The sequence below is a fragment of the Macrobrachium nipponense genome, chromosome 48 (genome assembly GCF_015104395.2).
Source record: "Macrobrachium nipponense isolate FS-2020 chromosome 48, ASM1510439v2, whole genome shotgun sequence".
Lineage (NCBI taxonomy): Eukaryota > Metazoa > Arthropoda > Malacostraca > Decapoda > Palaemonidae > Macrobrachium > Macrobrachium nipponense.
The window spans coordinates 20510179-20537245 of record NC_087223.1 but is presented as its reverse complement, the minus strand read 5'-3'; the positions used below and the strand labels follow the sequence as shown (position 1 = coordinate 20537245).

At 36.3% G+C, this 27067-nt stretch overlaps 1 protein-coding gene across 5 annotated transcripts in view; it reads left to right on the top strand.

The window, feature by feature from the left end:
• LOC135205111 (synaptotagmin-15-like) overlaps positions 1 to 27067 on the top strand; it is a 281770-nt gene that overhangs the window by 175444 nt on the left and 79259 nt on the right. Inside the window, exon 1 of one of the 5 annotated variants that reach the window (XM_064235451.1) lies at positions 25321 to 25369. The exons of the other annotated variants lie outside the window; for them this stretch is intronic. The gene's annotated coding sequence lies outside the window, so the exon portion shown is untranslated. Of the gene's footprint in view, positions 1 to 25320; positions 25370 to 27067 lie in introns of those variants that run through there. 5 annotated transcript variants of the gene reach the window in all.

Genomic DNA, 27067 nt, shown 5'->3' with positions numbered 1-27067 from the left:
TTAACTTTCTTCGCCTTTCTCGGAAGCCTAACTTTCTCTGTCCTGTATTGACGAAGCCTTTCTCTGATTTATCATATTATTATAGTTTTTCCTTTCCTTCTTCCGTTGATATCTGTATGATTTGCCTAACAGTGAAGGTCCCTTAATGATTTTACCTTTCATTTAGCAAAATACCTCGAGAATGGATGAGCGGATTTGGATGGAATTAGGGGAAAGTATTCGTTAGCTTTCGCCATCCTGATGATAGGATTCTTTAAAATTTTTATTTTTTTCTCGCATTTTTTGCATTACTATTTTCACAGGTGGTGTGTTTAAAGAGAACGCCAGCTTCTTGGCGTTCGTGGAAGAAAACGGGAATAATCCGGATGGTTTGGATAAGGTTTATAGTTACTTAGCCCTTGTTCCATTGCTTGTAGCATCTCAGGCCTCGTTGGTACCCATTGCCAATCATATCCATCTAAGAACTGATGGAAAATATTTGATAATTAATTCTTGGATCGCATCGCCAGCTTATACTCCTGAGGTCTTGGAAGTTAGTCGTGGGAGCTTACAAGCCAATATCCGACGTGACAGGCTGGTCACCCGTCCAAGCACCGACCAAGCACGATTCCATTCCCTTTATTTAGCAGACCACCTTCCCATTCGCCGTACCGCCTTTATGGTAGCGGTATCGACCATCATGCAAATTCCTTTCATCATCATGAAGTGATTCACAGACAATGCCAAGCGGTAACCATCCATTTTCAGGCCTTCCGCCCGTCCCCTACTCTTCTTCTTCTTCGTCTTCCAACACCCTCCCCAACGTCCTAGGGTAGGGGCGGGAGGGGGGGGGTGGGTGGAGGGGAAGGGAGGGGGGGGAAGTTGCTTTTATCGGGAAGCACTGCATTTGGCTGTCAAATTTCCCAAATTGGATTTAACACTTAAAGTGGAAGGTGGAACACTGGACGGTTCGGCTGTCACTTCGTTTTTGGAGGGTCTTACTGACGTCGAATTTGTCTATCTCTCTATTTCTGATGAGAGAGAGGAGAGGGAGAAGGAAGAAGAGAGAGGGAGAGGGACGGAGAGAGAGAGAGAGAGAGAGAGAGAGAGAGAGAGTCTCAGTTAAGATATTCATTTCTCTCTATACATTTACTCAGCGTTTCCCCCAGAGAGAGAGAGAGAGAGAGAGAGAGAGAGAGAGAGAGATTAGAAATATCCCGGATTAGAAAAATATTCCGGAAGAAGAAGACCTCTTTGCGAAAGCTCTTATCTCTCTGTCTCTCTCTCTGTCTCTCTCTCTCTCTCTCTCTCTCTCTCTCTCTCTCTCTCTCTCTCTCTCTCTCTCTCTCTCTCTCGTTATTATACTCTATCATCGTTGGGGTCTTTCGAGATGGGCCAATGAGTGAATTGCAATTTATGTTCTGACGAGAAATTGCTTTTTAATATTATTTGTTCCACCATCTTCAGGCCTCAATGTACCCATTACACTTCAACCAGACTCCTAATGTCAGCCGCTTTTCACTGGGTGGTCACCCATCCGACTTCTGACCGTAACCCAACGCTTGTGAAGAAGTTACTAGCAGATTCTTCCCCACGTTTAGTGTTGGTCTCTTTCTCGTGTATCACAATCCTGACAATCCTTTTATTTATCGGATTATTTCTCTTGCGCCATTTCATTTTTATCTCTTCTTCCCTCATGTTTCATTTCCTTTGTTTTGTCAATATTCCTTCCTGCTCTTTCTATCTTTTCTCGTCTCCTTCTTCCAGTTTCCTGTGTTTCCTTTCCAGTTTCCTGTCTTTCCTTTCCAGTTCCCTCTCGGTCATTTCCTCCTGCCATTCTTTTTCTCCTTCTCTCTCTCTCTCTCTCTCTCTCTTCTCTCTCTCTCTCTCTCTCTCTCTCTCCTCCCTTGATGTTCTCATTTTTCAGAATAGGGGGACGGAGAGACAAGTAGTGGGCGAGTTTTAAATTTTGAAAAATGCAGGGGTACAAGTGGCAGTTGAGGAGAGAGAGAGAGAGAGAGAGAGAGAGAGAGAGAGAGAGAGAGAGAGAGAGTCATAAAGTGGCATAAAAGGGTTGGCAAATAAAATTGTAAAGTAATTTCTCGTCAGGGCAGAAAATACAACTCACTCATTCGCCCATCTCAAAAGACCCCAACGATGATAGAGTATAATAATGAGAGAGAGAGAGAGAGAGAGAGAGAGAGAGAGAGAGAGAGAGAGAGAGAAATCTCCGCCATGGAGAAACGACCTGTTTCCCAGGACGTGACCCGCGACCTTGATCAGGTCAAATGGGAGTAGTATGGAAAGGTATTGTCGCGTCGTGACCCAGACTTGTGACCTGGGTTCCCGGGGACAGGTCGGAGGAGGTCAGTTTTCTGTTTATTTATTTGTTTACTTATATTTTGATAAGTGACCTTTCTTTATTTCCCGTTATCTTCTTTTACTTTTTTTTAATGAATATATTACTGTAATAATCGTTGGAAAATTGAATTTCAGATCAGTGGTCCCTTAATATAATAATAATAATAATAATAATAATAATAATAATAATAATAATAATAATAATATAATAATAATAAATAATAATAATTCAGACAAGCAGCGGTCCCTTTTGGGTTTTAGGCCTGGCCTGTTCCATATGAATAAGGGTTCATCTTCGAATAATATAATAATAATAATAATAATAATAATAATAATAATAAATAATAATAATAATAATAATAATAATAATGACTATTAAAAGCCACAGTAGTGTTAGAAAATATATTTATATTTCGGCAAGGTTAAATTTGACTAACCTTGCAACAAAAGATTATATTTTTAACACACTGCTGTGGCTTCTAATTGTCAGTATTGTATCCTCGTTACAGAAGGTCCTTGTTCAATAATAATAATAATAATAATAAATAATAATAATAATGATAAGGCTTGTGGAAATATATATATATATATATATATACCTATATATATATATAGATATATATATATATATATATATATATATATATATATATATATATATAATATATATATATATATATACATATTGATATTGATTTTAAATTCGATTGATTTCATTAGTTCTTTCTGGAAGCAGAGGAGTCTTTTTAAAGAGGATGGTGTTTTTACTGACCCAAGGCCTCTGAATCCTTTTCATGCTTTTTGGTACAAACAACTCTTTTGCTTGTGAAGCTATCGCGTTTGTGCATCGCGCGTTTGTACCTAAACATACGCAGCAACGTTCACATACATTCGTGCTATCGTGTGCATACGAGTATGTACGTATTCGTGGACATTGTTAATGTGGATATATACGTATGTATTTTGATTGAAACTGGAGTGTATTTATGAGTCAGATATAAAGAATATATATTATAGCATACATATATATGTATAAATAATTATCAAGCATGCACAGAGATCTACATACTTACAAACATGCAAGATGTTCTATGACAAAATCAAACTCGACATCGCAAGCACGTATGTTTACTCCCCAACAAAACCCACAAACATGCGGATGAACACTTTCCCAAGATGTACAGACATGTACGTACGCCTTCCACAAACATGTACTGATATATTCGACATCACAAACATCCATTACAAACCTTTTACACTGCCAAACAAACGCGCTATCTCTGCGCGTATGATACGGCCATATTGAGGTTCGGATTCGTGGCAAAATGTCACGGGTCAGAATCTCTCTCTCTCTCTCTCTCTCTCTCTCTCTCTCTCTCTCTCTCTCTCCTCGTAAGGATGCAATTGGCGAGTGTTCTATAGAATTGATAATAGGCTAATAAAAATAATATTTGTATTCGTGAGCTGATAAAATATAATAATTAATATTTCATCATAAAATGGAGACGAAGCAATGACTAATTACGAATTTTTATTATATATTTCAATCATTTTCGCGTTTCACTCTGACCTTCCTTCTCAAATTCTTACTTTAATCATATAATTGAAAAGTTATATTCTCCAGTATCGATTCCTGTCCCACAATTAAAAAAAAACAAGCTCATTTTCCAATTAAAAACTCGTAATGGACTTTGACACCATTTCCGGTGGAAATTGCCAATTTTAGAGATATCAGGACCCATTTCCACCCATTTCCTCACCCACCTAATCTCAAATAGCGCTGTCAGAACGAGAGGTTGGCGGTCAGGTTCACAGATTCACAACGAGGGGGTGATAATCACTTCAAGAGAAGAAGGTTCTGCCCTGTAGTTATTATTATTATTATTATTATTATTATTATTATTATTATTATTATTATTATTATTATTACTACTACTACTACTATTATTATTATTATTATTATTATTATTATTATTATTATTATTATTATTATTATTATTATTATCTCAGTCATCCTATAGTGTGGAGTTCCTGGTTGCATCCTGCCTCCTTGAGAGTCCTTCACTTTTCTCACTATTTTATTATTAGTATTTATTATTATTATTATTATTATTATTATTATTATTATTATTATTATTATTATTATTATTATTATTCTCTTGAATAAAATGGGCATTTTATTCAGCGCAATTTGTTTAAAAGAGGGTCTTCTTTCCAAAATATTATTATTTTATTATTATTATTATTATTATTATTATTAATTTTTTTTTTTTTTTTATTATTATTATTATATTATTATATTATTTTTATTATTATTATTATTATTGTTGTTGTTGTTGTTGTTGTTGTTATTGTTGTTATTATTATTATTATATACCTTAAGCCAAAGAACATGGCTTGGAGCATCAATAATAATAATAATAATAATAATAATAATAAACTGTCAGTAGAGAGCATTTTTATTAGCAATATTGCCTTGCAAATTATGTAACTGCCATCTAAGCCAATTGGAACAGCTTTTAATGCTTCCTTAAGCCCCTAGCTGCTACCCCTTCCATTCTCTTTTGCTCTACCTCCGTTCATATTCTCTTGCTTCCATCTTGCTCTCCTCAACCGTCTCCTAAGGATTGATCAAGCATGATTTTCAGAGCTGAATGACTTCGTAGGTCCCAGCGCTTTTTAGCGCTTTTTAGTATGAGACTGGAAGGGTTAGCTAGCTAAATTGACTTACTTTTTAGAATGAATTCTTTGTGTTCGTATGGTAAAAATATTTTTACTTAGAGAGAGAGAGAGAGAGGAGAGAGAGAGAGGAGAGGAGAGAGAGAGATGAGAGATGAGAGAGGAGGAGAAGAGAAGAGAGAGGAGGGGAGGGGGGGGTGGGTTAACAGTTGTAGCAATGATTATATGCTCAGTGCCCTGAAAAAAAAAATGTCTTAAAATATCAAGAAACGTCTTGAGGGAGGGAAAGAGACAATGATTGACAGATGTCATTGAATCAGCTGTTATCTGTCAAAATGGTGACAGGTCTCCTCTTCATGTGTCAGACCACTGATCAGTTCTCATGCACCTGAGCCGAGCAATGCAAGATCCAGTATCTGTAGAGGTCCTCCCATCTTTTTCAGAACCTCGACCAGAGGACACCTTTCCCTCTCCCCCCCCCCCCCTCCCCCTCCCCCCACCCCCCCCCCCCCCCCCCACCCCCCCCCTCCCCCCAAGGTTCAAGGAGTTGAAATCGTTAACTGCCCGGGGTTAATTGAGTTATAGTTTCAACAGACAAGACTCCGCAGAAAAAGTTAACGAGAGAAATCAGAAGCCTACATTCTTTTTTCTTTCCTTTGTATTCCTCCGTTTTATTCTTATTCTTTGTCTGTTTTTATTCATTTCTTTGTTCTCCATTCTTCGTTTTTACCTGCAGTCAGATTGGGAGATATTTGTATAGAACTCCTTTTAATATATATATATATATATATATATATATTATATATATATATATATATATATATATATATATATATATATATATATATATATATTATTTATTATTTATTTTTAATTACATTTAATTTAATACCACCTAAGCGTAAGTAACCAAGACATTGTGACGCCAGTTTCAGCCACCATGAATCAATCAATCAGTTCCCACATATTATTTGAACCAGCCACCCCCTCCCCCTTCGCTCCTCTGGTCCATTGGTGGTCCTGGAATACTGGAATCCAGTTTTAGAACCCCTCGTTTATAATTATATTTATTTTTAGTCACCTTTTTTCAGTTTCTTCCTCATGTGGTTAGTGGGTCATGTCCCCAAACCCTCATTATTATATCTGGAATCAGCCATTCCAGAAACAATTGTCCTGTCACTTATTCTGGAGCTGTTCCAGATTCCAGTTCTGGAAAGGTGGATAATAAGATATTATTTTGGAAAAAGTTATTGTATATTATTCTTGGAATCATCGATTCCAGGCCCAATTGTCCTTTCACTTATTCTGGAACGGTTCGAAGTCTTCCAGATTCCATTTCTGGAAAGGCGGATAAGATATTATTTTGGAAAAGTTATATATTATTTCTGGAATCAGCCATTCCAGAAACAATTGTTCTGTCACTTATTCTGGAACGTTCTGTCTTCCAGATTCCAGTTCTGGAAAGGCAGATAACATATTGGATAATCAGATGTTATTTTGGAAAGGTTATCTCTTATTTCTAGAATCATCGATTCCAGAAACAATTGTCCTCTCACTTATTCTGGAACGGTTGTAAGTCTTCCAGATTCCAATTCTGGAAAGGCGGATAAGATGTTATTTTGGAAATGGTGTATATTATTCCTGGAATCAGCCATTCCAGAAACAATTGTCCTGTCACTTATTCTAGAACGGTTCCAAGTCTTCCAGATTCCAGTTCTGGAAAGGTGGATTATCATCCATATTCCAGTTCTGGAAGGACGAATAATAAGATATCAGTTTGGAAAACTTATAGAAATGTTTTATAAAGGTAGTCTTTGTTTGCTAGCTTCCTCGGGTTCGAGTTCCGGGCGAGAACGGGTAGATGGCCAGGCTTGGATGAGATCCTGGGTTTCTGAGTTGGGATAATCAGTGCTTTATGTACCTGGTAGTTGGTTAGCTGAGGTGGGTAGTAACCTGGGTTTAAAATGTGATGGAGGATTTCATGGTAGTAGCTTGAGGATTTAGCCAATAAATAAAGCATATAATGAATTATTTATATATATATATATATATATATATATATATATTATATATAGATATATTATATATATGTATGTATATATATATATATAGTATATATATATATATATATATATATATATATATATATTGTGGTTTATTGTACTTTGCAGTCGTCTTAATTCATGGCTGTGTCTTTAGCCAGGTATTAATTTGCTTAATGTAAAAATTTTGCCTTGCACATTCCGTTTGATGTCCGTTGCATAAAGTAATTAGTCTCTCTCTCTCTCTCTCTCTCTCTCTCGCCTGGACAGCTCATTATCGGTGCACGGGAGGTCTTTTGAAGTTGTTGCCAAGTCTTGCACCAATTTTACTTCTGTGAAAATACTTTCGGTTTGCAGGTTTTCAGAATTTCTTCTTCTTCTTTTTCTTCTTCTTCTTCATTCGTTTACTATCTTTGGCTTCAAGGTCTCTTCTTCTTCTTCTTCATTCTTTTACTCTCTCTCTCTACCTTCACAGGTCTCGTTGTGACCTGTTTCCAGAATGGCATATGAGGATGAAGACACATTATATTTTAATTGTTCATTTGCTGGTGAAGTTGCAAGCCTCACACCCTCGTTCCTAGCGGATTGGTACGTCGTCTAATATCCGTTGATGGTCACCCATCCAGACCTTGACCAGAACTCCGCGTTGTGGAAATATTGCTACACCTTTCCGAGAAGTTATGAATCTGTAGATAGATAGAGAGAGAATGAGGGTTAAAACGTAGACAAATATCGAGGTTGAAATGGTTAAAGTGTATGAGATTCTGAGGAACAAGGAAGCCGTAGTAGATTTCCAAAGCTTGTCTGTAGATGGTCCGTATAATCCGGCCATATTCCAAAGAGTCTCTGTATGAGAGTGTGTTGCTTGACGGTCGATACGTTGTAGTAAATTAGGTGCTTTAAGAAATTGACCTTTTTTGAGTCCTTATTATTCCTATAAATTGTGAAATTCACATATAAATAATCACTTCCATATTTCATTTTTATAAACCAGCAGCTGTTATTGCAAATATTTCATCTGTTTCTGAAATACATTGCACAGAGTATTGATTGGTAACCCTCCATCTTCCGGCATTCAATTAAAATGCAAATGCTTCAAATGTTTTCTCAGTCCGAGCAATCAGCCAGTCTGCATTCCCAAACAGACTGCTGTTGCATTCCCGCTGGAATGTGTCCCAGTGGGAATTCGAACCATTAAATCTTTAATTTTGTGATTTTCGGGTTCTGATGAGACCTGTTTTTTTTGGTAGGGTTGTTTGAGGGCCCAGGTTTGTTTTTATTGGGATCCATAGCTGGGTTCTGTTGAGACCCTTGGTTGGTTTTTATTGGGATCCATTGCTGGGTTTGGCTGGGACCCAGTGCTGCGTCCTGTTGAGTACAACATTGATGGGTTATATTGAGAACCATTACTGGGTTCTATCAACACCCATTACTGGGTTTGTTGAGAAATATTAGTGGGTTCTTCAGAGACCCTTTACTGAGCGCTGTTGAGACCCATTACTGGGTTCTATTCACACCCTTTCACTGGGTTTCATTGAGACCCATTGCTGGGTTTCATTGAGACCCATTACTGGGTTTCATTGAGACCCATTACTGGGTTTCATTGAGACCTATTACTGGGTTTCATTGAGACCCATTGCTGGGTTAAATGGGGATTTATTAAAGGTTCCGTTCAGATCCTTTCTGGGCTCTTTTGAGACCCAGTACCGGGTTCTGTTAGGACCCATTCTTGAGTCAAGTTAAAAATAAAAAAGAAAAAAAAACAGCTTATGAGGGAGAAATATTTAAATGAAAAAATCCAACAAAATTAGACAAAGATTTGTAACGTAACTCATAGGAACAAATCGAACGGTTACTGTACATGAAGAGGAAAACTGAATAGAGATGAAATGAAATGAGAACTATGAATTAGATAACACAGACTTTGGGTGGTCCTAATGAAGAGAGAGAGAGAGAGAGAGAGAGAGAGAGAGAGAGAGAGAGAGAGAGAGAGAGAGAGAGAGAGAGGTCGTTCATCAATAAGGCTGAGAACGTGATGGAAAAAAGAATTAAAAAAAAAAAAAATTTCGGTTGTTGGTCTGGGGAATTTTACGGTAATCGGCAGGAAAGTCTTTTGAGAGAGAGAGAGAGAGCGAGAGAGAGAGAGAGAGAGAGAGAGAGAGAGAGAGAGAGAGATTTCAGACTCCCATCGGGATCGAATCCAGGGTTTTCTATGGACAGTCTCAAAATAATTTGGAAGTTAATTTCAACACTTTATTGATTATTTGTAATATATATATATATATATTATATATATATATATATATCTTATATATATATATATATATATATATATATATAATATATATATATATCTATATATATATAGCCTTATATTGCTTGCCTTGTATGATAAGGCGCCCTATGAGGTAATGTTAGACTAGCGATAATCTTACGCTAAGTCGGTTGGTATTGCACTTCCATCTTCAATGGAGTGTATGGGGGTTTGTAGATCCCTTACGAAGTCGGTATTATCTTTACGACGATGTGTTAAACTCATGGTTCGGTGAGGTTCTTGTAGAAAAACACTAAGTATAAAAAATTATATATTCTTCTGAAGTTTTACATGGTGAAGATCAGATATGATTGTACAAGTCTTCTAATAACGATAGCTTGATCGCTTCTGCCAATGATGATGGCTAATCCTATTCCTCTACATGATAAAGCTTAGGTAAAGAGGTACAGGGTCTTCTAATTACGATAGCTAACTCTCTTCCGCGTCTAACCATCTCTGTTACAAGTTATGAAGGAACAGACAGTAAGTTCGAACATATGAACATTACATACAATGACATAGTTTCATACGAACACACAATCAAATGAGACACGCTACAGATCACGTAGGCGTAGTTGTCTCAAGCAGGGAGCTTGGGACTAATGTTTATAAACAATTGAATGACTACAGGTGACGGCATGTTATCTTAGCCTACTATACTTATTGTATACGTCATCTTTAGCGTCTCTAGTCTGATCACATTCCTGCAAGCAATCTGGTTGACCTCTTTAGTTTTAGACTTTTATATATATGGACTAACATTCCATATTTTTATTATGTAAACACTTACATCAGCTCGGTCAGCTACCAAACCAAACGTACTGAATATTACTCAAAACTTGACTTGCATTTGACTTATAGGAGTGTGATAACAGACACTATGTGAATATATTATATATATAAGAAAAGAAAAAAATTCATGGTGTACATGAATTGATTCAAGTAATAAAATATAAAAACAATGATATTGGTAAACAATAGTGATCACGTGATATATAATGATACAGTTTTTTCACTTCATCTCTTTAAGATACTTATGCTACAGAAAAAATAATAATGTACTCTGATAATGCATAGAATGAAGATTAACATGATAAAAAATCATATTTTAACTGATAAAAAAAAATTTCATTATATTGGAATTGATAAAATCATTAATGTTTATGCTGATTGATTCGTTGATTTTTATGCTAACTGTTATATATCTGATTCATTAATTCATATACTAACTCATAAATAACTGCCAGGATATTGTAAGAAAAAAAGGTAAACGGATTGATTATAGGCTACCTGATTTGTTTATACATTGGTATATGGATTCATATAAATTATGATTAATATATGTGCACTTTAAATAGATTTCCTACTGCGTACACGCAAAAATATATTAGATTCTGTTATTTATGATCATTTATATAAGAGATTCTATTGCGTACACGCAAAGATATATTTAGATTCTGTTATTTATGATCATTTATATAAGAGATTCCTATTGCGTACACGCAAAGATATATTTCGACTCTGTTATTTGATCAATTATATAGGATCATGCATATATATAGGATACATGATACTATATATCGTACATGACCGAGGTTATACTACTTCACTTTTTTTAACTAGCGTTTCGAACAACTTTTCGTCCATTACACAGTTCCCAGACAACCACCTATAGCCAATGAAACGGCCTTTTTCAATGGTTAAAAAAAACAAGGGGAAAATTTGCCTGGGCGGGTCCAACGTTCTATTTTGTGCGTCATACTTATTCTCTGCATCCTAAGCTACACGATTACGTTCGCGATGAATAAAAAAAACATCCCCAGCACGAGGTCCTTCGCCAGCAAAGTAGAGTTGAATATCCTACGGGTCGTAATTGTCGGAATTAAGTATGTCTTTGTAGTCGAATTCCGACAGCCGCTGGAGCGTTCCGCATGAAAACGAGATTAACGACGAGATACGGTGTCGGTCGAAGAAGTCCATGAAATTCCTTTCACATTGTAGGCGGTTTGTTACTTGACTGTAGTCGTCCGCTGCGACGAACGGATTTTTTGTTTTTGAAGTTGCGATGTGAAACTCTTCGTAACTGCAGGGATACTGTAACAGGTTCCATTATCAGCCTGCAAGTGAAATTATTACTTGTCACAAGGGCAAAGTAAATTCAGACGACATCCAAATACAGGGGAGGGAAGAGAGCCATTTAGACCAGACTTAACCCACATGAATTCGCTGATATTTTGGAATTCAAAAGAGTCCGCTGTACAAACTTTTATCCATGGCATTAAACAATGAGTGAAACCTATCCAAGTCTATGATGACTTGTAAAAAAATATCCATAATTATAAAAAATAAATAGATATCATTACGAATCTCAAAGAAAATTCGATATTACTGGTAGTAAGTTACTAGACAAGAAGTGGAAAACGGAGCTAATTGTAAGATTGGCCAGGCAACATAAGAGTCAAAGAAGAAGATTAATCATGATTCTATGTGCCCTAACAAAAGTTTTCATATTCAATTTTCTCGCGCGCATTCCTCTGAGGTTTAACTTTTAAAAAAACGTTATTAATAGGTAGGAGATGATGCAACGAAAAAAAACCCACTATGTAATAACTAATTTCTAAATAAACTTTGGGTTTTTTTTTCAAGAAAATGTGGACATTTTTTTTCCCATGAATGTTTTACTTGAATTGTAATAGGCTAACGTTGCAAGTAAATATTTCATATATACATATCTTGATACTTCTAAATGTCTATGAGGTTCAGAAAAAAAAAAAATTAATTCATCTTGATGTTATAGAAATTCTATTTCCTTATTTTGTTTTATTAATTTAATTTTAAAATGATTGCAAGTTGCATTTGCGCATAAAACATACCGCTAGACACCTGTACTAACGTTCTGCCTTGCCCATGAGAAGTTCGGGCTAAGCATTCCTTTCTCCAGCACCTGCTTTGCAATCGCGAGATGAAGCCTGTTAAGCAGATTATTGAGGTTATTTAAAAGGAACAAATGCTGATACGGCAATGATGACGTCGTCACTTGGCAGGGAGATTGCTCTCAGCCAGCTAAGAGTTACGTTACTTGCTGTAAGAGATACGGACTTTAGGATAAATTTTTTGTTTTTGTTTTTTAATACTCGACCCACATGAGAAGAATGTCTGAAAAAAAACAGTACCAAAATTGAACAATATATTAGTTTCATGTGGAAAACTGCATGATTATGTTAAATTAAATATTACTTATTGATGGAAAACTAATGAAAAAGGTTTCCATACAAATTCTATAATATATTATTAGCCTGTATAAGATTCATTATAGGATTATTTCATAGATAAAACATTTTCACTTCTAGACTTCCTGACTTTAAAATTTCTCTTTTCTTTTATTTTAGTTTTTTTTTTATTTATTTATTTATTATTATTATTATTTTTTTTGACTACGAATATAAAATCACCGGGACAGACAATATGTCAGTAGGTTTTGATATGTGTTTGACTTTTAGCTTATTTGTCATTACTAAAGCGTTAAGTTAGAGTTCAAACTCTTTACGCATATATATTTGGATATTTAATAACTATGGTTACGTTTTGCTTATTGATTTTATCGTGATTCCTTTTTATTATAATTTGTAACCCTTCCGACTTCTTACGGAGGTATTTATATTGACTCCACTTGTATCCATATTTATTTTATTTTTTTATATTTATTTATTTATATATATATATATTTGATTAATTAATGGTTGGCTTGAATATGTGGAAAAGTGTTCTAGCGGCGTACCGTATAAGGCTACTTTGCGGGCATCAATTCTATAGATACAAGATATAAAATGATAAAGGTATTTAAAAACCGCGAGAACTGCTATAATCCAGTTCGGATCCAATATCACGAGTTTGTAACTCGTAAGACATTGACACTTCCTATTTAATTATCCGTTATTCTACCAAACCGATTGACTCTGGGTGATAAAATATATTATTGGTTTTCTTAATGGAAAGGAATTCACACAACATGTTAAGGAGATTATTATTGATTTACACCACCCGAGTCACAGATTATTATGTGTGAATTCCATATTTACTGATTTAGCACTCATAAATATTCCTAACGCACTCAATGCGGTGTTTGTTTTTAGTGCTATTAATTCTATATAACGTGTCAAGGAACTATTAACACTAAGAAGTGTTTATTCCCTCTGTCAGACTCGTAATTCTGTTAATAATTCTACGTATACTCTTTCAAGGATTGATTTGGCACAGGATAGGCCCTTAACTGACAGGTGTCTTAGTGTGTCCCTTGTTTTCATGACAGTGTTACAATCAGTTTATGTGGCTTTTATATCTGTAAGCATTGTAGGCCAGTAAACATGGATTTGGCTTTTCTGTGACATAGTAGGGGAACCACCTGGATGACGGAATGCAACCAGTTTATGACGATTGGTATGAAAGAGATTATTACTAATACCTGGTCGTTAGTCATCCGCTGTGTTCTTCGGGTTTTTTCCTCGTCACAGACCTACATATAATATTACATTTGATTACATTATTCTGATACACATACTTTAAATATACTTTTGCTTTAGGGTTTCTGCTCGAAGTGTTTATTGTTTTTTGCCTAGCCACTGACCCTGTTTCCGTTTCGAAGTGTTTATTGTTTGGTGTTTATTGTTTTGCTTATCGCTGTTGACACTTGGCTTTGTTTCAGTTTGTAACAGTTCTGACGCTCCGACCCAGATATTCAATGCTCGCGATCCTTCTTGGGTTAAGGAATTTTCTTGTTTAGATACGGTTTTAACAATAGGCACGGATGTTTCTATATTTATTTAGTCTAATTAATGGTTCTTTGCAGTATGGTGCGGGATTGCGGGATAATGCGGTCAGCTATGATAATTGCTTTTCCCAGGTAGATATCTTATCTTGGCTCCAAAGACCTGAATGATCATTTGTCACCGAGTTCCTTTTGGACTGTGATTAAAGCCTTTGAAAAAACTCGGTAAAGGACTCATGTTCAGTAAGGACTTTATCAGTATAGCCATAGATTATGAACTTAAGATGTACTAGGTGAGTTAAAGATACCTAGCCCTTCCTTGCCTATTACTGCATATTTACTTTCAGAGGGCTTTAGTTTACGTGAATAAAAAGCTATAGGAAAGAACTGTTTATCATATTACTGAAGTAGTACCCCTCTTACCCCTTGGTCTGAGCGTCTGTTGCAATAAAAAAAAAATTCCTTATTTAAATCAGGTTTATTTTTAAGTTAGGTGAGCTGCATTATTCCGCTTTTAAGATATCGAACGCCTGTTGATGCTTTTTTTTTTTTAGACCATAATAAATCTACGCTCTTCTTCGTAAGATCTGTTAAAGGAGCTGTCATGACTGAAGAGTTACATATTTACATACGATTGTAATACCCCAACTACAGCGCAAAAGTGCTGTATCCCCCTTTTTACGTTAATAAGTACCGGAAAGTTATGAATAGCCGGCACCTTACCATGGACTACTTTAAGACCTTGACTAGACACATAAAACCTAGATAACATGTTCGGTTTTTTAAAACTCACATTTAGATATTTTACTCTGAGATTATTTGTCTTTGTCTCTGTAGCACTAGCTCTAGTTTATGTGAATGTACTTCTAAGGTATTAGAAAAGATTATAAGACCAACCAATAGGCATGTAGGGTATCCCTTAAAAGTCTCCAAACACTATATTGTAATTGGGGCGCAACGTAAGCCGGAGGCATACGTAAAAAATGATAATGTCCCCTGATGTGCTGAAAACGGTGTAGAGGGTACAATCACTTAGGTAATGGTACTGGTAAAAGCTTTTAAAGTAAGTCCCAAGTTGGTGAAAAAAATTTATTCTAACCTAACAGAGATAAGATGTCGTCGGTACATGGCACTGGAAACTATCGGGAGTCGTTTCCCCTTGTTTAAGCGACAGAAATCTACGCAGATACGCCAAGTCCGATCTTTTATGGCATGACATTTGAGGGAAAAATTATATGGGCTTATTTGATTTCCTAATGACTCCTATTACTAACATTTTTCAACTTCGTCATTTATCTCTATTTTGAAATTTCATTGAGAGTCTACAGAAGGTACGTATCTAGCTTTATGTTTGTCCTTAGACCGATTTGTGTTAAATTACATCCGTTTTTTCCAGAGATCACTCGCCAGTGGAGGAAACTTCCTGGTATTCAGGTAAAAGATAAAAAAAAAATTTCTGCTGAATCACCTCTGCTTGAATGACTTTATGGATATTACTTTAGATAGATTAACAGAGAGATTCATCCACGACTGATTGGGCGGGATTAAAAGTTAGCAACAATAAAAAATGCGATATTTATAACTTCCGTATCCACGATATGTATACTTTTAGGGCTTTGTTCGCGGAAAATCGTTATATTTGTGTCGGGTGAAGGATTAAAATTTCATTTCCCAGCAAAGTCTTTTTTTACACGCACTAAGACATTCGAGGGTGCATGTTTCTCGAGATTTTGCGTGCAAAGTACGCCTGCGGTTGTGGGAGAATTCTGTTGGGTCATTTGAACAATGTTACGATTTATGAGACAAATGTTATAGTTCCTTATATAAGTATTATATTTGATTAACTGTCTCTTTTTGTTCAAACGGATTTCAATATGTTTGAAGGTTCATAGGATTTTCATTTGATAAACACACCTTATTTTGCAGGATGTAAGATAATATTTTGTATACCCCTAGATGAATCTTACAATTACACTAGATACTGATCAATGTTTTTTATAACTATAGAGGTATCTGTAAACGCTCGCTTATCCGGACTTCTCATTAGGGAAGTTCGACAACAGACGGTGAGTCCGTAAATACAGGATATTACGTGTACTAAAGGAATAAACAAGATATTCTATTTTACGGCGCGTACAGTCGGGCTTTATCCACCACTACTTATAATAACTTACGTTATTAAAAAAAAAACGAAAAACCTGCTCTGATTACTTTTATACGGTTGTCGTGTGTTTCATAGGAAAAATCCTTTTTAATTCAAAAAGATATCGGTATGTATGAACCAACATCGCTTTTCCCCCACTCTGCTAGAGTCGCTTATTGTATGGAATTTGCTATGCTCTGAACACTTCGGCAGTTTTTTGACTGGCCTTGACCGCTTGACTAGGTGACACAGTAACCGAGTTTGCTTGTTTGATTCTGAAAGGCTACTGTTTCTATTTCTTTTTGTAATAATTAGGATCCTTCTCTTTATTACCATCGGCAACGTATTGTGTGTTTTTAGCATTATGTTGCTGGTTACGTATATAAAAGCAATGAATGACGAACTATTAGGAACTGAGCGATTACTAATAAGACAAGTTATCATTACTGCATACAATATTAACTGTTTGTACTTCATTCTTTGCTAAAATTTGAAATAGTGAGGGATCCTGGTCAGCGCATTTAGCCTGATGAAAGTTTTTTACAGGACATGTTATTCCTTGCAATCCAGCCATATTTTAAAGTTAAGTTGAGTCATTGAGGTTCGATATTTTATATAACTACAAAAAAACTCAAGGCTAAAAACTGCGATCGGGACTTGCAAATGGAGCATTTATTGTCATGACCCGAAATAGTGTTACCTCTAATTTATATAGATTTGTAACGGGTGTTCCACTTGTTTTTTGTGTGTTTTCTAAATCACTACGGTGTTTAACGACCCTATCCATGCTCCTGTATAAATACAGACGTCCACTGCGTAAAACGCATATTCACTGTTTAATTATGATTTGTTACGTAAGGGATTAATAATCACCAAAAATGATAAAATTAACATAGTATATGATTATGATATTTCAGTAGAACTTCTGAAACAGACACTCAAGATAAAAAACTCGCAGTAGCGAAATCTCAATGATGTTGATAATTTCTGTCAAAAAAGTAAGATTAAGAATGTCTCGTAACTTCAGCCACAGGAATAACGAAATTCGACCTGCAAAGGAAACACTCAAAGTTACTCCAAATGAATAAAAAAATTGTACTTAGCTTGCTTTTGTGGGAAAGTCACGGTGTTCCGATAACGACACACGGCCTTGGTCCTCCTCTCTATTTAGCGGATGACCTGGTTTGGCTTCAGTTTCCCCCGTGCGCGTTGTTTCGATGATTCGAGCCCTTGAAATCCGATGCTGCAGACGCGTTCGGTTTGTTTCTTGCAGTGCCGGAACGCTCACTAACGATGTTTTCTTGAATGATTCTAATGAGAGACGAGTTTCCGTTGCCGTAGGAAAAGGGAGGGCACGTCGTTTTGTTTCTTGAAGTTATTCACTAAACGATGATACTAAGTTGGTTGAAGAATCTGTTGCTTTCGTCGTCGTTGAAGAGTTCTTATTGTTTTCTGAAGTCGCTCACTAACGATGATAACTAGGTTGCTTGAAGAATCTGCTGCTGGTTCCGTCGTCGTTGACTTTCTTATGATACATGATTTTATTATTCTGGTTTTCCTTCGTAGGACGTTGTAGAGTTCTTTCTGGTACGCTGGCCACCAATATTAGGTCTTGTGCCTTGTATGATAAGGCGCCCTATGAGGTAATGTTAGACTAGCGATAATCTTACGCTAAGTCGGTTGGTATTGCACTTCCATCTTCAATGGAGTGTCTGGGGGTTTGTAGATCCCTTACGAAGTCGGTATTATCTTTACGACGATGTGTTAAACTCATGGTTCGGTGAGGTTCTTGTTAGAAAACACTAAGTATAAAAATTATATCTTCTGAAGTTTTACATGGTGAAGATCAGATATGATTGTACAAGTCTTCTAATAACGATAGCTTGATCGCTTCTGCCAATGATTGATGGCTAATCCTATTCCTCTACATGATAAAGCTTGGGAAAGAGGTACAGGTCTTCTAATGACGATAGCTAACTCTCTTCCGCTGTCTACCTCTCTGTTACAAGTTATGAAGGAACAAAGACAGTAGTTCGAACATATGAACATACATACAATGACATAGTTTCATACGAACACACAATCAAATGAGACACGCTACAGATCACGTAGGCGGTAGTTGTCTCAAGCAGGGAGCTTTGGGACTAATGTTTTATAAACAATTGAATGGACTACAGGTGACGGCATGTTATCTTAGCCTACATACTTATTGTATACGTCATCTTTAGCGTCTCTAGTCTGATCACATTCCTGCAAGCAATCTGGTTGACCTCTTTAGTTTTAGACTTTTATATATATGGACTAACATTCCATATTTTTATTATGTAAACACTTACATATATATATATACATATATATTGCATAATCATCTGTTTGTGTATTGGAGAACAGAAGATCAGCAGCTTCGTTGCATCCCTTTGTCTAGCATATTTAACAAACAGCATCCCCTACGTCGTAATTGGCTGTTAGTCTGAACAGGCTACCTGTAATGCCGCCAGTCCTTTGTTCTCTCGTCTTATTACAGGAAGCGGCCTGTACCTGTAATTAAGCTTAATCCGTATAATGACGTCATATGTAGCGTAGAGCTCTGTTTTTCACTGGGTTTAGCTTTGATCTAATTAGCTGTTTTATTTTTTTTTTTTTCTTTTTTGGTCGGGAACCGAGCGAGAGCCATGGTTGTTAATTCCGTCGTTTAGGAATTGTCAGTCTAGTGTGTATACATATACATATTATATATATTATTCGAGCCACAAATGTCCTTTCATATCTAATTCGCTCTACCTCGGAATGAATATATTTTCATATATGTAAACCGAAGGGGCACTTATTTAGTTGATAATAATTTCGTCCTCTCGTGGGTTCGAACCAGTGCCCAGTGAACTGAGAAGAAGTCAGGACTTCAGTGATGTTATCGATTCGGCCAACAAGTGAGGTTATAAGTTTATACCGATTCCGACCTTACAAATCACCGTCGAACTTCGGATATTCGTAATTAGAATCGATATCCAACCCCCTCTACCAGGTTATCAAATTCGAACGTTTGCCGAACCTACGTAGCCATATTATGAATAATTATCACATCACCGTGATTCATATAAATTATTCGAAGCTACATATGTCTTTTAATATCTAATTCGTTCTACCAGGGAATTGATATATTTTCATCTATGTTAACCGAAGGGGATTTTTTTAGTTGATAATAATTTCGTCCTCACGTGCGTTATCACCTAAAAAAAATACTCTTCATTTTGCATATATGAAAATGTATGAATTCTGAGGTAAAGTGAATTAGATTTTGTAGATCGAATGATTTATATGAGTCACGGTGATGTGATAATTATTCATATTATATATATATATATATATATATATATATATATATATATATATATATATGTGTATGTATGTGTGTATATATATATCCACAGACTTAGATACGTAGGACACTTTTTCTCCCTATCCAGTGTTCCACACGACGAGGTGATATCTCATCCTGTGTCAACCTCACGCCCAACTTTTGACGACTAACTTTTAGAGTCCTTGTTAAGTTCGTAGGAAGAAGAATGGAAGGAAATCCTAAGCCGTGTCTGTGTGGTCGTGGCAGGCACCCAAGCGCTTGCATCATGCAGATTCCGGGAGGGGTTCTGGAAGGCTGGAAGTTGCGTCATGGTGTTCTTGTTAAAAAAATCCGGAGTCTGGAAATAGTGGGTGTTCGAAGATTGGATGGTTTTGGATTTCGTCTATTTGTTTACTCATTTTTTTTTTTGTGTCGGTTTGTAAACTCGTGTACGTCCATATATATATATATATATCCTATTATAATAATATATATATATATATATATATATATAGAGAAGTGCTGGCCTTGTATAACGAGGCGCACTGTGAGTTTATTAAGACCTGCGATGTTATACGCAAGTATCGTGTTGTTTACTTCACATCCTCGTCGGAGATTGCGAAGATAATTTCTAAGTCAGTATCTTCTTTGGGTATAAAGGCGGAGATGTTTCAAACTCATGATGATAACATTAACAATATATTTGCGAAACTACATCTCTTGAGTAGAGGCAAGAAGGTGGTTAAGAGAACTTGATTCTCGGAGAAGTAGGAGTACTGCGTTACAATGCATTACAAAGTCATAGGGAGAGCAAAGCTTAGCTCAGCATACTAACATACAGAAAAGACGAAACATGTGAGAGGAAGTCACGGTAGACGTCTGTGGGTTATAGGTCAATAGGTTCTCAGGCGAAAGCACTGTGACCTGTTTGACACAACAATGGATTTGATTATCACAGGCAAATGCAAACCAGGGCGTCGCTGATACAACACGCCAAGGCCTAGCTTGCATTCTGTTTATCAATCTTTATCACACTCCTTGCTATCTCAACAGTGACCCCTTGGGTCTTTGGCTTATTTATATATGGAATATATATATTTTTAAATGTAACCCTTACATATATATATATATATATATATATATATATATATATATATATATATTATATTAATTATATATATAATAACGGGGCCACCGGCTCCCGTTATTCACTTAGGTAGTGATAGCCAGAAGCGGAAGGCAAACTGGGTTTTGGGTAATCACTTTCTCCTCCCCCTCCCTCTCTCTCAGACATAGGCAATAGCCCCCCCCCCCCCCCCCCCCTCTCTCTCTCTTCTCTCTCTCTCTCTCTCTTTCTCGATAACCTCTCCTCCATTTCATTAAGTCATCAAATCAGAGTCATGTATTACAAAAGTATACGTTTATTCAAAGTAAAGTACTAATTGAATAACTCCGATTCTTACAGGAGAATTAAATGGAATGATAACTCAAAGTTCAGATCACACAGATAACCCCCCGTAATTAGTAATCAGTAATTAGTCACACCATTTATTCCTTCTCCAAAATATAGTTCCCTCTACTAGATCCGCCTGTTTAAAAGAACAGGAAAAGACACTAATGAGCATACACAATTGTAAAGACAAAGTCGAAAGATTAAATGAAATAGAACATCTTTACAAAATATAAAAAATACAGTCAAGCCACACTTTTGGCTAAAGCACAGTAATTCTTACCCATCTCCAGCCTAGAATCTCCAAGCACTTTTCACAAAATAGAAAAAACGTCGCAGAGCCATCCTGGCTCTCTCCAAGTAACTGTCTCCATTCTTCTGGCTAATTACTTGCCAATATGAACGAAAGAGGCTCACACGTACCGACAAACTCACGCCCTACGTTCACGCCCCATAAACACTCTATACTGGTTTCAAAGTCACCTTCTCGAACGCCCATAACTACAGGACGATCGTCGACCTGCTTAGTAAGGATCTTAATGTCACACTATCCCAAAAAAAGAGTTATCAGCTCGGACTCTCAGTCTCTAAGGAAGTTAAAAATGGTGAGGTCCTGTATATCCCCTTTTTACATATATATATATATATATATATATATATATATATATATATATATATATATAATATAATATAATATAATATAATATAATATAATATATATATATATATATATATATATTTATATGTTATAAGATATAGATATTATGTGTATATAATCTATATATCTATATATAATATATATATATATATACTATATATATATATATATATGACTATCTTTTTCTTATACTATATATGTTATATATATGTTATATTTAATATATATGTGTGTGTGTGTGTGTGTGTGTGTGTGTGTGTGTGTGTGTGTGTGTAATTCGCAAAATATGTTTGCGTATAAAAAACACAAAATGTCTTTCTCTCCCCCTAAAAAAAACAAAAAAACTTCAAAATTCAGAAAAAAAATTATAATAAAAAAGAATGTATTACTCTGCTAAGAGAAAACACTTCAAAATTCACAAAAAATATATTTTTTATTATGAAGAAAAATAACACAAAAATCTCTTTCTTTTGAAAAAAGAAAAATCTTCAAAAACTTACAAAAATATCTATTTTCTCGGAAAAAAACCAAAACTCCCTCTCTATAAAAAATAAAATCTTCAAATATCTATTTACTGACAAAAAAACAGACAAAAAAACAGACAAATCTCTAAAAAAAAAAAAAAAAGGCTGCAAAAAAAGGACACATTTTTTCTTATAAAAAAAGGCAAAACTCACAAAAATTGTCTATTTTCTTAAAACAAACAGACAAATCTCTCTCTATAAAAAGATATCATCTTTCAAAACAAAAAAGAATACTTTCTTACAAAAAAAAAAAATGAAAAAATAAAAACAGACAAAAGTCTCTTTCTTTTCAAAAAGCAATACTTCAAAAACCCCACATTTCGTGCTTAGTCCACAGCACAGTCGGTGTGGTATTCAAAAACAAAACAAAAAAACAACAGCGAGAGAGAGAGTAATACTACCAAAAACAATGGTCTCTGTTGTTACAGATTTGTGAAGTGTTGCGAAGCTCGGGTAGTTTTTATATTTAAATTTTTATTTATTTTTTGTTTTTGTTCGACCAGTGTGTTGATCAACCCCTTTTTTACAGGTTCTCCTTCGTTATTCCTTTTTTATTTAATGTTTTTCCTTATCTGAAAAGATGGGAGGAAGAAATGAAGTGGATGCAAATAGTATATACAAGTCATTTATAAAAACCCTTGGCGCAGTCCAGTTTTCCGTACAGCTGCTACTACAGCGTCTAATCGAGGCCACCGGAAGTCGATCTTATCTTTGGGTGGTCTCGGTATTAATGCTGTATGATCCGCGGCCCGTGAAGCTTTTAACGATGGGCTGGTGGTGGTGGCCTAGTTATATGCCAGATGCACAATTAGGGCTGACTTTAACCTTGAATAGAATAAAAACTATCGAGGCTAGATGATTTGAGTATGGGTAATCGACGTACCAATTTGCAGCCCTCTAGCCTCAGTAGTTTTGAAGATATGAGGGTGGAGAGGAAAAGTGTAGACGGACAGACAAAACTAAACCATAGCGCTGCCAGATGTATGATCATGGCTAACTTTAACCTTGAATAAAATAAGAACTACTGAAGCTAGAGGGCTGCAATTTGATACGTGTGATGGTTGGGTGGTGGGTGATCGACATACCAATTTGCAGCTCTCTAGCCTCAGTGGTTTTGAAGACGCCCCCTAATATTGTTTCAGGAAGGTGGCCATAAGAGTTTTCGACAATTTTTGAGGCCTCATTGGGATCCATTGCCTCTCCAGGCTCCCTGCTTCCTAAGTACACCAATTTAATCCCCCCAAAAAATGGCCCCCTCCCACACCTACTTACACCCCCCCACCCCAGACTCCCTACTCACCCTCTCCCCCCCCCCCCCCCCCCTTATCAAAGTTCGTCGCACCGGATTGCTTGCAGTTGCAAAGAGTCACCCCTTTATTGCAACTCGAATTGAGCCCATTTTTGCAATCGGGAACCTCTCGATATTTGGCCAGATTTCTGCTTTGTTTTGCCCGCCCCCCCCCCCTCCCCCCACCCATTTTTCAGTACTTGTTTCCGTTTGTTGGCTGGGGATGTTTATATGCAATGTTTCGACATATAGATCCCCAGTAAACATTACATATAAACGTTCCCAGTAAACATTCCATATAAACGTTCCCAGTAAACATTCCATATAAACATCACCAGTAATTCCATATCAAAATCTCCAGTTAACATTGCATATAAACATCTCAAGTAAACATTCCATATAAAAACACCTCAGTAAACATTCCATAATAAACATCCCCAGTAATCATTGAATATAAACATCACCAGTAAACACTGCATATAAACATTCACAGGAAACATTGCATATATATAATATATATATATATATATATATATATATATATATATATATATTATATATATATATATTCATAATTCTGCTTGCATGGATTACATTTAGTATCCATGAGCTGTTAATTCTGTACGCAGGTGAATTCCTGCCACCGCTTCTATGTAGTATGTCAAAACAGCCCCTATTTTTTCTTTTATATAAGTTACTTATAAAAGTGTTCTAAAGTTTATTTACTTGTACTGTTAACAAAATGTTCAAAGTTTATTTCCTGCTCAGAAACTGAAAACACAGTTGGGTTGATGTTGGTGTTTGTGTGTGTGTGTGTGTGTATGTGCGTTTTCTGAACCCGTTCCCTTTCACGTTTGACCTTTAAGGAAAGAATTTGAGGAATCCTGCGTTTCCCATCCTTCTCCTGCAACCCGACTTCTCCTGAGTACTGCGAAGAGAGATTTTAATGAAGCATCAAGACAAGCTTAGTCTTTGGGAGTTTGCACATTCTTCGAATGATTTGTTTCCGGGTTAAATGTTGCTCTTGAGTTCTTCGTCAGGCTGGAGTTCGGAAGGGCCCTGTAATAGTCTTGTCTGTGGGGTTGACCTCTGACCACATTCAGAGGTCAAGGTTTATGTCGTTTTGTCTAGTGAAATGAATGTCGCTTTTTGTCATGTTAGATATTTTTCATTGTTGTCTTTAATATTTTAGGATTTGTTTTTATTTGTTAGTGTTTTTTTTTATCCAATAAGTTGCTAGCCACCATAGTCGACTAAATAGTGGGTTAAAGACGCCATCAGAAGAACCTTGCCCTGGGATTGAACCCAGGATCTTTCAGTATGTGTTTATGTGTATATATGTGTGCGTTTGCGTATTTATATGTATACTGTGTGTGTTTAAAAAGGAAATATTAAAAAAAGAGTTGTAAATTCTGACAGGTTTCACCCATATTGCTAAGCCATTCTCAGTCCTCTGAGGATGGCTCACAAATATAGCCGAAACCGGTCAGGATTTTTAGCCTTTTACCATTTTTACTTTTGGATCGTTAGAGAGAGAGAGAGAGAGAGAGAGAGAGAGAGAGAGAGAGGTTGCTGAGGAAGTGCGTGGGCGGGCCGCCGAATTTAAGTCAATAACGCAGTGAATCTCCCACCCACCCCCGCCTTCCGTCATGCTCTCCCATCCATAGCCCATAAGACCTTCACATACCTACCTCTTGCAAGCCCCGCCCCCTTTCACCTGAAGCCACGCCCCCTTCAAACTCAAGGTCAGGGACTCAGGTTCCCAGAGAGAGGGGAATGCAGTAGGGATTCGTAGTATACGAGGGAAGGTCGTCACGCATTTGCTTATAGTACGTTTTTTTCCGTTGTGGGGGATAGCCTGGGGGACTATAGGACTCCTAGAAGATTAGGAAAAACAAAAACAGTGGCAGTTTGGTTTATTGGTTGGTTTGGGGCATTAAGTAAATGTGTAAATACGAGTTGTTCTTCGTCGTGGATTTGGAAATACTCATTTGAAATGGCATTTATGAGTGACATCGATGATCTAGTTTTGTCAGATGTTAATTGGTGGCATCTACTACACTTCATTCTTAAAATCTAAATGTTAAGGTTTGTGTATTATATCCAATTTCACTGGATAGAACGAAACCCGTGTGTCAAAAAGAGAAAAGTGTTATTGGAGGGTAAATACATGGAAAATAAAAATGTTATAGAAGATGATACAAACATGAACAGAGGATTATGTTAGCACAAAAAACAGATAATGGCGAATGCCGCTATGAAGTAACATCACTTTCCAACGTGATATCACAGCAGTGAATTCTGCAGACTAAAAGTGCTATTTGAATGTTAACTGTGAATGAATGTATAGTTCGATATATACTCACTTTTAACTCGATCCTTTCTTGTGTCAAATTCCAGCATTCATTTCTTTATACATTGTTGAAATGTACTTGGCACGTTTGGTTTAGATGGATATAATAATAATAATAATAATAATAATAATAATAATAATAATAATAATAATAATAATAATAATAATAATAATAATGTTACTTTTAGGCTATTGAATTATGCTAAATGTAGGTAAAATTGTCCCTTATTCAACTGAACGTCAGCAATATTGGGTCTGGTCAGCGAGTGGAGGGGTGGCCGTTAATAAATGAGTGTTGGTACAACTCTTAAAAATTTTCCCCATAAAATTATATTTAGAAAAAAATAAAGAAAAAAAAAATTCAACCAGACTCAAATCCATAAAACTCACACGAGTGTCAAATCCCCGAAGATGCATTAAAAAAAATCATTGATTGACAGAACCTTTTATCTGTCTCTGGTTGTTTGTCCGCCCGAGAAGACCCGACCACCACCACCACCACCATCGACCCTCTCCTGTTAACTGTGTCCAGAAATAAAAAGACCCCAGGACTCCGTTTTCTGGATCAGCTCGGATTAATTCCTTTATGGACCGGTGATTTCTCCTCAAGAACCGGTTGTTTGCCAGTCCAGAGGCTCCATGAAGACCAATTAATGGGAGAGAAGATTGAATGGGGGTGGTGGTTCCTCGTGACTGTGTGGATGAGCAGTCTGACCCGCAAGGACTTCTCATTTGGTCAAAAACTGCCCCATGTAGATTGTGACGTCTCACGGTCGACCACTCGACGTGACGAAGGTCCAATCTGTGATTTATAGATGCTGGGATATTTGTATCTTCATTGGGAGGTCGAATCTGTAATTTATGACTGCTGGATATTCGTATTATTATATGCTTTTGCGTTCTGAAGACGATCGACGGAAGATAATCTAGTGACATATCTTTGTAATCCCCGTGAACCCACAACGTCAAGTCTTGCTGTCACAGTGTAATCTCATGTTTCTTTCTAATATCGAATTTATCGAGGTTTGATATCTTTCGTTGCCCGCCTGCCACCCCCCCCCCCTACACACACCATTCCCCCCAAAAAAAAGAGGGGGGCGACTTTTTCATGTCCTGTAAAAATAAATTAAATGAAAATACAATATTTTATAAAATCACCAGGTTTTGTAGATTA